Source organism: Drosophila guanche, unplaced genomic scaffold (genome assembly GCF_900245975.1).
Source record: "Drosophila guanche unplaced genomic scaffold, DGUA_6, whole genome shotgun sequence".
In the NCBI taxonomy this organism is placed as follows: domain Eukaryota; kingdom Metazoa; phylum Arthropoda; class Insecta; order Diptera; family Drosophilidae; genus Drosophila; species Drosophila guanche.
In genome coordinates this window covers 3,797,042-3,809,658 of record NW_022995753.1, presented here as the reverse complement: position 1 = coordinate 3,809,658, position 12,617 = coordinate 3,797,042, and the positions used below count along the sequence as shown (strand labels likewise).

At 45.2% G+C, this 12,617-nt stretch overlaps 1 protein-coding gene across 1 annotated transcript in view; it reads right to left on the bottom strand.

Moving 5' to 3' along the window:
* Positions 1-12,617, bottom strand: part of LOC117588571 — a 32,756-nt gene that overhangs the window by 19,097 nt on the left and 1,042 nt on the right. The window lies entirely within an intron of this gene.

Genomic DNA, 12,617 nt, shown 5'->3' with positions numbered 1-12,617 from the left:
TTACAAAACTGAAAACAAAACGCACTTCATGCGCTGAGGTGAGGATTTCATAGCTCGCAAGTAACTGTAAACACTTCTGTGGTGTCTCTTGGCGAGACCGATTTCGGCTATTCGCTTTTGTAACTGTTTTTCGCAACAAAATTGTTTTTGCGTTTCTATGCGTGTTTATGCACGCAGTCATGTGCTTTGAGCTTTTGAGCTGTGTCTGTCTCTTTCTGCCCTCTGTCTGATCAAAGCTGCAGGCAAAGCATGCAGCCACACAGCTACACATGAAAGCTCCCCGTGCAGCCGTTGCAACGTTTACGACCAGCTTAAGTTGTTATTGCAAGACGCGAAACCGAAAAGCCCGAAGCAGACAACACAAGCAAGGCAAAGCGAGAGCGACTGTGCCGTGGTCTTTCTCTGACTTTTTCAGTGAGGCAAAGAGTGATGACAGATATTTGACGAGCGATGGAAGATTTATCTTAAATAAATATCATAAGACGATGTTGTTTTTTCCCCATCTAGATGCCAGCAATTCTTGCTGATGTTTTGGGCTTATATTTATTTAATTGGATATGTATTTTTAATGCATTTTTTTGATTTTTCCAATCTTACCTCAAGCCACACGAAACACCCGACGACCGATTACACGTAACAAGTGTAACAAGGCGGGCAATAAAAACATTAATAGCGCTAAATAAATGCTGCTGGCAATTGGAAAAATATAAGTATCCGTTGTGTGCTTTCCGCATTCGGTTTCTCTACTTACAGCAAACAATTAACAACATTTTGTACATCTTTTGACCCGATTTTAATACTTAATGCCGAGTAGATCCCTGCGCTCTGCACTATTTTTAGCACAATTAAAATGCGCAGAATTCAGAATCGAGAGCATCACAATTATTGAACAAATGGCGAGGCAAGGCCTAGTGAATGCCTCGCAAGCAAAGTAGACACTTGGAATGTGGCGCAGGGTCAGAACGGAATGGGGGCAGAATGGGTGGATGGCTGATGGGTGTTAGACAAATGAGAGGCGAGCCAATTAATCAGTTGCCGCCAACCGGCCAGCCGGCACGAAGAAGCGGGCCAACAAACAACAAAAGATGCTGAGATGCAACAACAGACAAAAGGCAGACATCAAGAGAAAATGAAAATGAATATTTTCTAGCAATTGCTGTTTTGGGTAGCGGCGAGGGCAGCCAAGGGAGGCACTTTGATGTGGCCTTGTCCGACTTTATGCTGGTTTGGTTTTTACTTTTGCGGTTACCCATTCAGCAGCGCAAAAAGTTGTCCGCTCTTCTTCTCTTCTCTTTTCATGACTTTTCAATCAGCCAATTTGCTTTACAATTTGCAAAACGACTGAAACGGACTCGGAATCGATTGGCATAGCGGGGCTGACGGTTGCACTTCATACAGTCATTCAAATATGCGACGCCAAGCCATCCCAGCTGTGGACAGTGGCACATAGCGGCTGGGAGATGCCACACAATGAAATAATTGTCGAGACTCGAGACGCGGCCAGCCGCCGGATGCCAAGTTCAACGAACCCGCCAAAAACGTATGAAAAACAATGACAAGAAAAGGCCAGAGAAAAACACTTGAACAGTGCAATGAAAATATTAAGAAATAAGTCAAAAAGAGAGAGTATTTGAAATATTTACTCATAGTTGTACTAGTACACTTAGTCTGTGGTTAGTAATTGGGAAGTTAATTCATAGACAGAAGCTCCAAAGCAAGCGCCAAACAGTCGAATGTAAAGGAAGACAACCAAAATGCCAGAGTTAGGTGCAGGTGCAGCTGGTGGATTTCAAACTAGAGCAGGACTCAACATCAGCCTCTGTTCTGTGAAGATTTTTCTGTAAACTATCTTGGGGATCCCTTGCCTTTACATTGCCAAGCGTCTGCCACTCTATGGGTACAGCAATGTAGCCCCTTTCGATACCCTTTGGAACACAAGCAATGCCTTGGCCCTGCCACAATTATCCATCATTGATCCGATGAAAACACTTTGACCATTAGCCCAGAGGCCACGCCACAGAAGGGCTGGGGAGGATACAAAGATAGCAAATGTCGAATCGATACAAGAAACCAAAGCCCAAAGCCCGAAGCCACAAACCAAAAACCAAAACCAAAACCAAAGTCACTGCACGTCACGTGCCAGGCTGGTCCGGCGCACCGAGAGAGCGCAGCAAAATCAACAAAAGCTAAGCTAATAGGCAATTACGAATATGTAAAAACAAAATACACCAAGACGATGAATGGGTGGGTGGGTGGAGGCAACCTAAATTTGTGCACATATCTCTTCGGCTTGTACAATTTGTTCCCAAATGATCAGCAATCCTACGAGTCGATGTCAATGGATGAATGTGAATCCATATATTCGTGGGTAGATGATTTGTTCGTGCATTTAGGGCATGTCTTTGGGTTCGATCATCAAATTACCAACGGTATCTTAACCGATCTCTACCGAGACTCTTTTGCCTCTCAGTTTAAACTGAGTGTTTGGCCACCCCACAATAAAATTGTATCTCTCTCTCGACTATCCACTTACCCGTGGGGAACAGCTGGTGGGTGCCAAAATTGTGGCATATTTCTTTTTATTCCGATGGGAAATTTGATTTTTTATGCTATTTATTAAAATTTATTTATACTTTATCTGCAATTTGGTGTTTGGGAAGCATCGGCACAACGGAGACGGAGACGGAGACGGCACAGGGGAGAGGTACGATGACGATGACGAGCAATCTCCTCGTCATCCGCGCTCTCATCCTGTTCAAACGGTTTTATTTGGGGGCGGTGGGTGGAGGAGGTGCGAGCCCCATGCATACATTATTTTGCTTCCACTTTAGTCGTCTCTTTTTTGCTCGCCCCTCTGCTGCCTCCTTAGATTCTTTTGCACTTTCCCTTGCCTTTCCCGCCTTTCCTTTCCCTTTCTTGCCTTTTTCTTCCTCCTTCCACGTCTCGTTACGCATCCCGTTGACGCTGACGCTGAGGCCGCCGCCGCTGATTGCGTGCAAATGATAGCAATATGGCAACAATCTTGATACATATATTTCCAGCCCACACCATCCACCCACTCCCTCTTCGCGCTTGCCCCTTCTACGCACAGGCATTGACGCGGCGCTTGTTTTGTTATTGTTATCATTATCATGCCTGGCTGATGACGATGACAATGACAATGACAACGATTATGATGATGATTTTTTCCACCACTCGGCCTCTTACTGCCAGGGTACATATGTGGGGCAGAGCCTACGCAACCGTGTCCCTGGTTTTGGCTTGGAAAATGATGCAGGACCGCGGCAAGTGCTAAATGCTGATCAAGAGCCTTATGGCAAAGTGATCCAGCCAACAAGTACATTTGGTTATTGGTCAACTACTTTGAATTCGATTTGTTTCTCATGTTGAATCGTGTTCGGCAGAAGCAATCATTTTCCACATGTTAAATATATTTTCCTCGAGTGTTTTTCCGTTGTTATTTGCTCACTTTGAATTGTTTTAATTTATATTTTAAATGGAAATTGAAATTGAAATTGCCCAATGGAATGCGAGACTCGCTGCTGCTTGTGAGCTTCTCCGTGCAAAAAGAAAAATTTGAGTGGAGTGGCTGAATAAATTCACAGGCTACACTTTGGGCCTGCATCCGTAGTTCCTCTTCTCTCTTCTCCATGTGTGTGTGTGTTTGTGTGAGCGGCAGGAGGAGACAAGTTCATCCTGTTATAAATTGTTACATGCTCCAAGACGAACACACATTTCACTTGATGATGTTCTCTCCTCGGAAGATGATGATGATTCAGTTGCTGCTGATGCTGCTGTGGTGTCACCCGTGTCCTTTCCTGTGTACTGTGTACTGTGTACTGTGTACTGCGTACTCTGTGTCCTGTGTGCTCTCCTTATGTGATTGCCCATGGGCATTTAATTAAATTTTAATGACGCTGCACACTACTAAATCATGGCCATACAAATCCTCAGAAGGATTCGCGAGTATTTTGGGATAATAAAACGAAGCCTGGAGAGAGAGAGAGAGAGAGCGGAACAGACACTAACGGCAGAGAGAGCGGAGAGCGGAAATTCAGGATCGTGCTGTCCTTGAGCCCAAAGCCCACTTAAGGCACACGCGGCGTATACGCAATTAGTTGACTTTAATTTATGTCGCAGCCTCGACTACCCCTGCCAGCCCGAAATGACAAAGGGATAAAAAGGCATTGCCAAAAAAAAATAAATATAAATTAGGCAGAAGCCGAAGCCGAAGCAGAAGCAGAACAAAAGTTGCAGCAGGAAGCGGGGCAGGGGCAGGGGCAGGGGCAGGAGGTAAGTGCTTTTGACGGGGGGCTTTGGTCTAAGCCAGAGCGCGTAAGTGGCAATTAAAAAGCGGGCGAAAACAAAGAACACCGCCAGAAAAGCAAAGAAAATAAAAGAAAATTCCCAAACGCAGTGGAAGCGGAAGTGGAAGACACGCAAACGAAGGTCGCAAGAAGATTCCCCAAAGAGGAAGCTGGGCAACAGCTTTAAATACGTTCTTCTGGAACTTTTTGATAGCAAAAGAATGCATATCATCCATCCACACAGCATCAAGGAGTCAACCCTAAGTGGGCACAGTTCCTGGCGAATCTTTGGCATCACTTTTTCATCTCATCCTTGAGTTTGGTTTATTTTCAGTTTGCTGAGAATATTTAGCTTAACTCTCATCGCCTGCCTATTCCTTTCACTTTGCCTGTTTCCGACTTTACCATGAGCTTGCCAGCATAATAAAAGGATGCCAAAAGATTGAAGTGGAAATTTTGTTATTGGTTTTTCCCCCTTCACAACTATCTCCAAGCAAATGCGCAACAATAAGCGGAGACGTAAGTTTTCGCATGCCTTTCATAATTTACCATCATTCAACTCAATACACAAGCCCCTCCATCCTGCCATCCCCTCCAACTAAAACAAAGAAGTTGAGCAAAAGAAGAGGAGAATGGAAATGGAAATGGCTGAGAAAAGAAAAGAAAAGCAAAGCATACGAATTTCTATAGTATACTTAGCAGGGCGCTTCAGCAATGAAAGTGCCATTCAAAAAAAAAAGGCACGAGGAGCAGCTGGAGCGGCTTCAGGGGTGGGGTTGGGGGTCTGGTGTCGTGTCCCATGGATTGGCCATTTTGAAGGAAATAATGTAAATGACGCCATAATTGCAAGCATCAAATGAAGCAGCAAAATGGAAGGAGAAACAGATGCAGGAACAGCAGGGAGTACGCGAAGGAAAAGCAGAAGTAGGAGCAATGAAGGGATGATTAAAGATCAACTAAATAGCAGTAGAAAGAAAGGATAAGCTGCAGAAGCAATCACGGAAGTCAGACTATGGCAACAATTATTGGAATGTACGCAAGGAAGAGGGAAGAAATACCAAAACAGGAGCCAAGAGAACAGCTGAGGTATCAGTAAACAGGCAGAAGCAAGTGGAATGAAGTGAAGCTACAAAATGTGATGACAGAGGAGGAGGCTCCAGCTGAAACCGGGTAGAACAGAAAGCAGCTAAAGGCAAGCCCTGAGAGCAGAGAACAATAGGAAGAAACAGAAACCATTAAAGAACCATTTGATGGGTGAAACTAAGGGAAAGATATTCAGAAAGGCAGAAACAAACAGCCAGAAGCGATGGATGCGTGCAACAAAGCGTTGCAAATCGTCCGCCCACTGCAGCCTAATCAACCCTATCCTACCGCCCCAGCCCCCACCCAATCACCGAGGGAGCTGTAACCCTTTTTAGCGGATTCTTCCCGCCTTCCTGCCGCATTTTATTAGCTGCCTCTTGTTGTTTCTGTGGCATGGTCTGCCCTGATTGTTTGCCCAAAGGATATTAAGTCAATTGCAGAGCACCACCCAAGGGCGACCAAGGGGAGCCCAGCACCATGCCCAACTCCGATGCCAAACCATTCCCATTCCACGATTCCCAGCCCCCACAATGTGAATATTTAATTTTATGATTTCGGGACACAGCCAAAGCCACAGCCACAGCCAAAGAGGTGGCAACTTAAAGGGGCAACCTTGAAAAGCGAAAAAAGAAACGAACGCAATTTGAAAGGAGATTTGGAAGTTAAGGAAGGAAGGAAGGGAGGGAAGGGACTACGATTTTCGAATGCTCTTCAAGGCTCTGTCGTTCTGCTTGCCGGCCAAGTGCCAATTACCATGATTGCCCCAGTGACAGATCATGCACGATTGATGCCACACACACACACACACACACACACTTTTGCCTCTTTACCCACTCACCACACATCCTTTGAGCATAGTTCGACCACAAAAAGTTTGTCAAGAGATTCTTTTGTTGGGTCAGGGAAGTACTCCCACATGTGCGAATGCTCTCACAGCAGTTGGATCATCGTTGAAGTATTTTGAGGAAACTCTGTGCTCCTTTCCACGCTGCTACCAAATTCCTCCTTCCTGTTGCTCTTTGCTGCTGTTCGTAACGAGCGCATAACGCGAGAGGCTTCCACTTCTTGCCTTTCGCTCAGCGAATCCAGACTCAGATTCAGAGTCAGATGGCGAGGCAAAGGAAATTCGAACGCGGCCGACTGCAGTGGAAACTTTTGATAAACTTTGACCAGAGACAATCCATGGTGGGGATTTGTTGGGTGTTGTGGGGCAGGCTGATAATGACAGGGGTGTTGGTGGTGCGTCAGTGTGGTTTCTGCTTTTGCCTTCGACCTTTGTTCGACATCCCCTTTGTGCGTTTTCCGCAGTGGCCTGCGGTTGCCCTGGTTGCTTTCTTTTGTCTGGCATTGTCTCGTTTGTTTTGGTTCTGTGCTGTGCCATTACGTCTGTCCGTCTGTCTGTCTGTCTGTCTGTCTGTCGCTGTGTCCCCACACTCATCGCAGATTATCAGAGCCGTCAAATTGTTTTCAAAGCATGTAAATAAAGCATGCCACAGCACACTGCCTGCCTCATGGTCATAATTACGGGCTAAACTTTTCACTTTTGCCTTCCAATTTGTCCATCTTCTGTGCCGCTTTGCCTGTTGCTTTAATATGCAAATTAGAGGTTCGGTTTATTTGAGACAGAGAGAGAGGAGGAGGGGAGGTCTAGTGTCTCGGCCAGCATATTTCGCATGTTTTCCCTGTTCGACCCGATATGCATAACTCAAACAAACAAACGACTGCCGCCCCGCACCGCTTTCACCTTTTCGTATTTGTCTAAATGGAAATTAATGGGGAAACAGACGATGGGCGGTGAGCGGTGGGCTGTGTGGGGTCATGTCCAGTCCACTGATTGATGGCGATGGCCAAATATTTGTTTACAATTCAGCCACAGGGGGCGATGATAATCTGCGATGTTCAAAACTTTTTATACACATAGCCAGACATCAATTAAACGTATTAATTGACTACATATAATCCACACTTGATTATGGGGAAATCTTTAATGGCAAATTGATAATTTTATTTATTATTTATTTATTTATTACAACCAAAAAAAAAGAGAAAATTGGTTTAGAAAATATTCAGCTTTCAGCGAAAAATGCGAAACACAAACAGCAACAGGAAAATGTTCAAATGTCCAAAATGAAAATGTTCCAGCAGAAATTGTAATTCGAATTCAAATGCAAATGTGGAAGTTTTGCTTTCAAATAAAACATATCCAGAAGTGCATGAGGAAGCTGCATGCGGGTTTGCAACTGCAACTGTGGCATCCATTCAGCATTCAGCATTCAGCATTCAGGATCTGTCGTTACCTTGCCACTCCATGTTGCCACTACCATGTGGCCCCTCCTGCTGTTTTGTTGCAGCTCCTGCCATTGCGGGGCTCTGGCAAAAGTGAAACATTTTTGAAATTGCGCAGCAGCGCTGAGGGGGACAGCAACTACTGGAATGCTCTTTAAATTTGGGGGAATAAATCAACTTGACTGCACCAAAGAAAATCCCACAAAGAGGAACTCATCTGCCGTACAGCTGTGGATATTTGCTCAGACCCCAACTCGAGTACGTGAACAAGGGCGAGGACATTTGGGGGCAGCCATTTGGGTAATTATCCGTGGAGCAGCTTACAAGTTTAATCCCCAAGTGGCCACAAATTCCCCTGATGGACGATTTCAATTAGAGCTGCCTTCCACTTATCAGAGTTCCACTTATCCCTGGCTGCTGCTGCTGCTGCTGCTGCTGCTGATGGTTCTGGCTCTGCTTCTGGCTCTGCTGCTTCCGTTCGTTCTTTGTGTGGAATGGAGGGAAAGGGGGAAGGGTGTACCAGTTGTACCTGCTCATAGTAAACCTCTAAAAGTGATTAGCCGCAGTGGCTACCTGTCCACCAACTGTGCCACTACCTAAGCGTAGCTGCCGTTGCGACCGCACTTTGGTCATTAGAGCAATGGCAAAACATTTCATATTTCATTTCACTTCTAGTCCCCGAACATTTCCACACAGGGGGAGTGGGGGGGGCGTGGCAGCAGGGGCGTTGGTAATCCATCTGAAAATTTCACACGTCACACAAACTATTCTCTCAATGGGTTTTTAATGAAGTTTCACAGCAAAAATGCTACCAGCGATGCGATTCACCCTTATGGTAGATGGGTAGATGGTAGGATGGACTTACGGGGGGGCGGTTGTCACTTTGCATTAGTATTCAATGCGCTTCAGTGGCAGAGGCAGAAGCAAGTCGAGTCGAGTCGAGGCAGGCACAGAGCCAAGTCGAATCGAGTCGAGTTGCTGCTCAAAGTGACTTTCAATTTTCCAGCGACAGGGCAGAGGGAAATGGAAAGGGAAAGGTGCCGGGATAATCGTATAAAGGAAAAGGAACAACGAGCATGTTGTCAGCACTAATGAAATTACAAGAGACATGGGATAGGAGAGAGCAACTTGAAGCGCACTTTTCGACACTTTAAATAATTAAGCAACTTCAGCAGCAGCAGCTTTGCCCGAGGAGCTAATCACAAGTTTCCAAACAGCTGACAAAGCTCGAAGACTCGAAAGGAAGTCCCATAGAAATGCTGATGGATGCGGCTGATATCTTAAGCCAATCTTTGCTAAGGTTAAATGTGTGTGTTGTGTCCTCAAATTAATGTTCGCAGCACTCCAACGAGTGGGAAATGCATGCGAAAATTCAGCATTCAAGTGGACAACAATGGGCTCGAGTTGCCAGCACATGAGGTGTCCCCTGAATCCCGTGAATACTTGCATGTCCCTGCACGTATTGTGAATGTAAACTGGTGCTTGCCCAAAGGAAGGAAGAGAAAATGCCACCCATACAGTGAGCATTAGTAGGGGTGCCAAGCGACAACTTTTGCTAGAAAGAACAAAGCACACGTTAAGGATTGAGCAGTTCATCTGTTAAAAAAATATCAATTGAATACAGAAAAGCAACGAAAAAGCAAAGGTTGAACCATGGAAAGTTTCTGTCTGAAAGTGTTTCTGCATCTCAAAATAAATTATAGCCCATTCTCATGAGCACTCAAATATCGAAAGCCAATCCAAAATGGGTGCACCCGTGTGTGTGTGTGTTGCACTTAGTCGATGTGGCCTGTAATTGCATGTTAGACGGAATTGAGTGGCGAGACCTTTTGGGGGCATCATCATCATCATCGAGGGCCATTCCCGACTCGCTTGCGTGACGCCTGTGTTCATGTGTGTGGCCTGTGGCCTTTTACCTTTGCCTTTCCATGTAAAGGGTTAAGGCTTGCCCCCACAGTCTGCCCTGCTGTGAGGATCATTTAGACATAATTATGTTTAATATACGTTTCATTTCATTTGCAGCTTTTGGGAGCTGCAAGGACAGAGAACAAATGAAATGCTGTGTTCGGGCTGAAGGGCAAAGCCAACAATTGGGGAGCAGAAACAGAAACAGTCACAGAAACACCAGCAGCAGTTGGCAAACATTCAATGGAGGAGAAACAGAAACAGAAACCGAAACAGAATTCGGTCACACGAGTGGCGGAGGGGCCTGCGAGAATGTGTGAAAGCGCTATCTACAGGGTAGCAGAAGAGATTTGAGGCAGCACAAGGGCGCAATCAAAGTAGGAGGAAAACTTCAAATGAAAATAAATGGAGTCTGAACTCGAGCAACTCGAGTTGAATCAATTCTTTTCTACCGCTAATGCTGGAGTTGTCTCGATGTTGTCTTCCACTGATCTGTGGAAATCTTTAATTTAGTTTTAAAAGTTGTATGAAATCATTCGATAAACATTTAACACAATTATTCCCTGCTGTACGTGGCATCAGCAAGTTCATTCTTTGCGGCATGTACGATTATTTTTTTGGCATTTTTGTTGTTGTTTGTGCCGTAAAAACAAAATAAAGTCGACATATTTCATATGCATGCGTGTCCTTGGAGGACAGCTGGAGGAAATACAAAGGGCCAGCAGATTGAGGGGGAGCGAGAGGCGTGCCGACCACAAAAGTTGACAAATTTGAAAAAATTGCAACAGCGACAGGCGGCCAGATGCTGCCTTTGGGGCAAAACAAAATCAAAAGGGAGGAGAGAGCAGATCGAAAAAGCTTCGCAATTGAAAATCTGAAACGGTTGTGTGTGTGTGTGTGCTTTAATGTGTGTAATGTAAAGTTCCTTAGAACTTAAACCCTACTTTCCACTTAAGCCATCGATTATATATAAAAACATATCCTCCCGTTTGGGTCCTTAAATGTTTGTTGCAAAATACTCTCCACAGGAGAAGCAGCAGAGCATAATTGAACTCCACTATCAATAAACTGTATTAACATTTCCATTTATCCTTCCTTTCATATTCTTTACTGTCTATTTGCACAGAGAAGCAAACCAAATAAATAACAGCACAAAAGTTTCTTCGGCGCTCGTTCAATGTTTATAAACATGACGAGAAGTGCCCGCCTCCCCCTGCAATAATTTGTTTTTTTTTCCACATTTTACTTGCTCATTTTTCTTGGCCTTTGGCATATTCCCCACACCACCCACACACCAAACGAATGAACTAGAAATTGATTTAGCTATTTTGAGTTTCGATTGAGTTGCGGTCGAACGATTTGCACTTATTAAAAACCGAATAAGATACGGAATTGTCTGCACGTTTCAGCTCGGATTGCCATTGATTAATTATGCTCAGCAATGGGGTTGTAATTGGAACTCTTACACTCTCTCTCCACTCCCCCTGAAGGTGCAAGTTTTTTCGGTATTTTGTGGCCTTTTTGTATCTTTCATCAAGGCCAACTGGCATTGGTTGTCTCTGCTCTCCACCTACGGCCGGCTAAACGTTGTTTATGCTTTTATGTTGCTCAGCTGAACACCCTACACCCAGCCTACGAAATTTCTCTGATCCATTCTCTGGCTGCCTGTGCCAGGAGTCATTTAATTATGATTCAATATTCTCGACCAGGGCACAAACTTTATGCATTTATTCATATTATTCACATTGTTGTTGACACTTTTCAGCGGTGTAAGTGGGCTGAGGGAGTAGAAAACAGAAGAGACTTTCGCTTGAATCTTTTATATAATTGGGCAAAAGGATGCATGAGAGGATGCCCATCCAGGTCGCAGTGGCAGTCCCTGCCCAAGGCTGAACGGCGTCGCTCGCAACCTCTCTGACGTGGCCTCTAAGACGTAAGCGCTTAGTCGTCTGCCATCCACCTGAACAAATGCGTAATGCAACTTCATAAGACGCACGCGGAACTGTCAGACAGGAGGGGAGCCATAGGTGCGGCTGCTGGTGAATGACAGTTAAATGGAGTGTCACTGCCACTGCCACTGCCACTGCCACTGCCACTGCCACTGCCATTGGCATCTAAACATGCGGCAAGGGGCAGAGCGCTGAGCAGCAGATGAGGGATTAGTGTCGCCATATTGAGCAAGGTGCAGGGTGCCTAGGGTACGGGACTCACCCTTTTTGTGACAGCTACCAAAGCTCCCCCGGGGAGTCCGTTTTTAATCCAGTTAAGGTTGTCCCCACCCATGCCAAGTGAGGCTGTAGGCAATCCACGGATGCCGAAGCAGCACTGACAGAATCTACATACACATATTGTAACTTGGAAGTGTTCTGTGGCCTTTTCGTGTTTAGAGAATTTCTCTCAGTGCACAGTGGACACGGTGCCGCAATGAGGAGAGTCTGCCTGTTGTCTGGTGTTTGATGATGAGATTTCCCCACTGCGATTTGTGTCTATTTATGGAATGCCACGGGTTAAGGGTACAGGTAGTGGGCTGGCGCCACGCCGAAGGGTAAATCCCATGGAGATAAGCGTAAGACAGTTCTGTCCCACCCGAAGGCAGCTAAACACGTGAATGGAAAACCAAAATCCAGCAGAAAAAGTACCCCACAAACTGATTTGGGGCAAGGGACTATCTTTCCGTCCGATTGTGAGTTTACTTAAGGACTTTTTTCTTTGATTCGAGCGACTCTAATGTTGTAGACATTCCTCAACGTCTGATGGCATTTTATTTGCATTTGCAGGCAAAAACTTCAAATGAGTTTAGTTTTTAGTTGGGGTTCAAAAACTCTGCAAATTTCTCTAGAAATTTCTAACAATTTTGATTAACTTTCCCAACTCAAGTCGTGCCCAACCGCAGCAAACAACTTCAATTCAAGCCCTTTAACTTTTTGTTAGACCCTGTCCAAGGGCAACCCACTGGCCGGTGGCCTTTTGGCCACTCAGAAGTCGGCTTATAATCTTGACACTTTTCTAGTCTGGATAATTGCAGTTTGCTTCGTT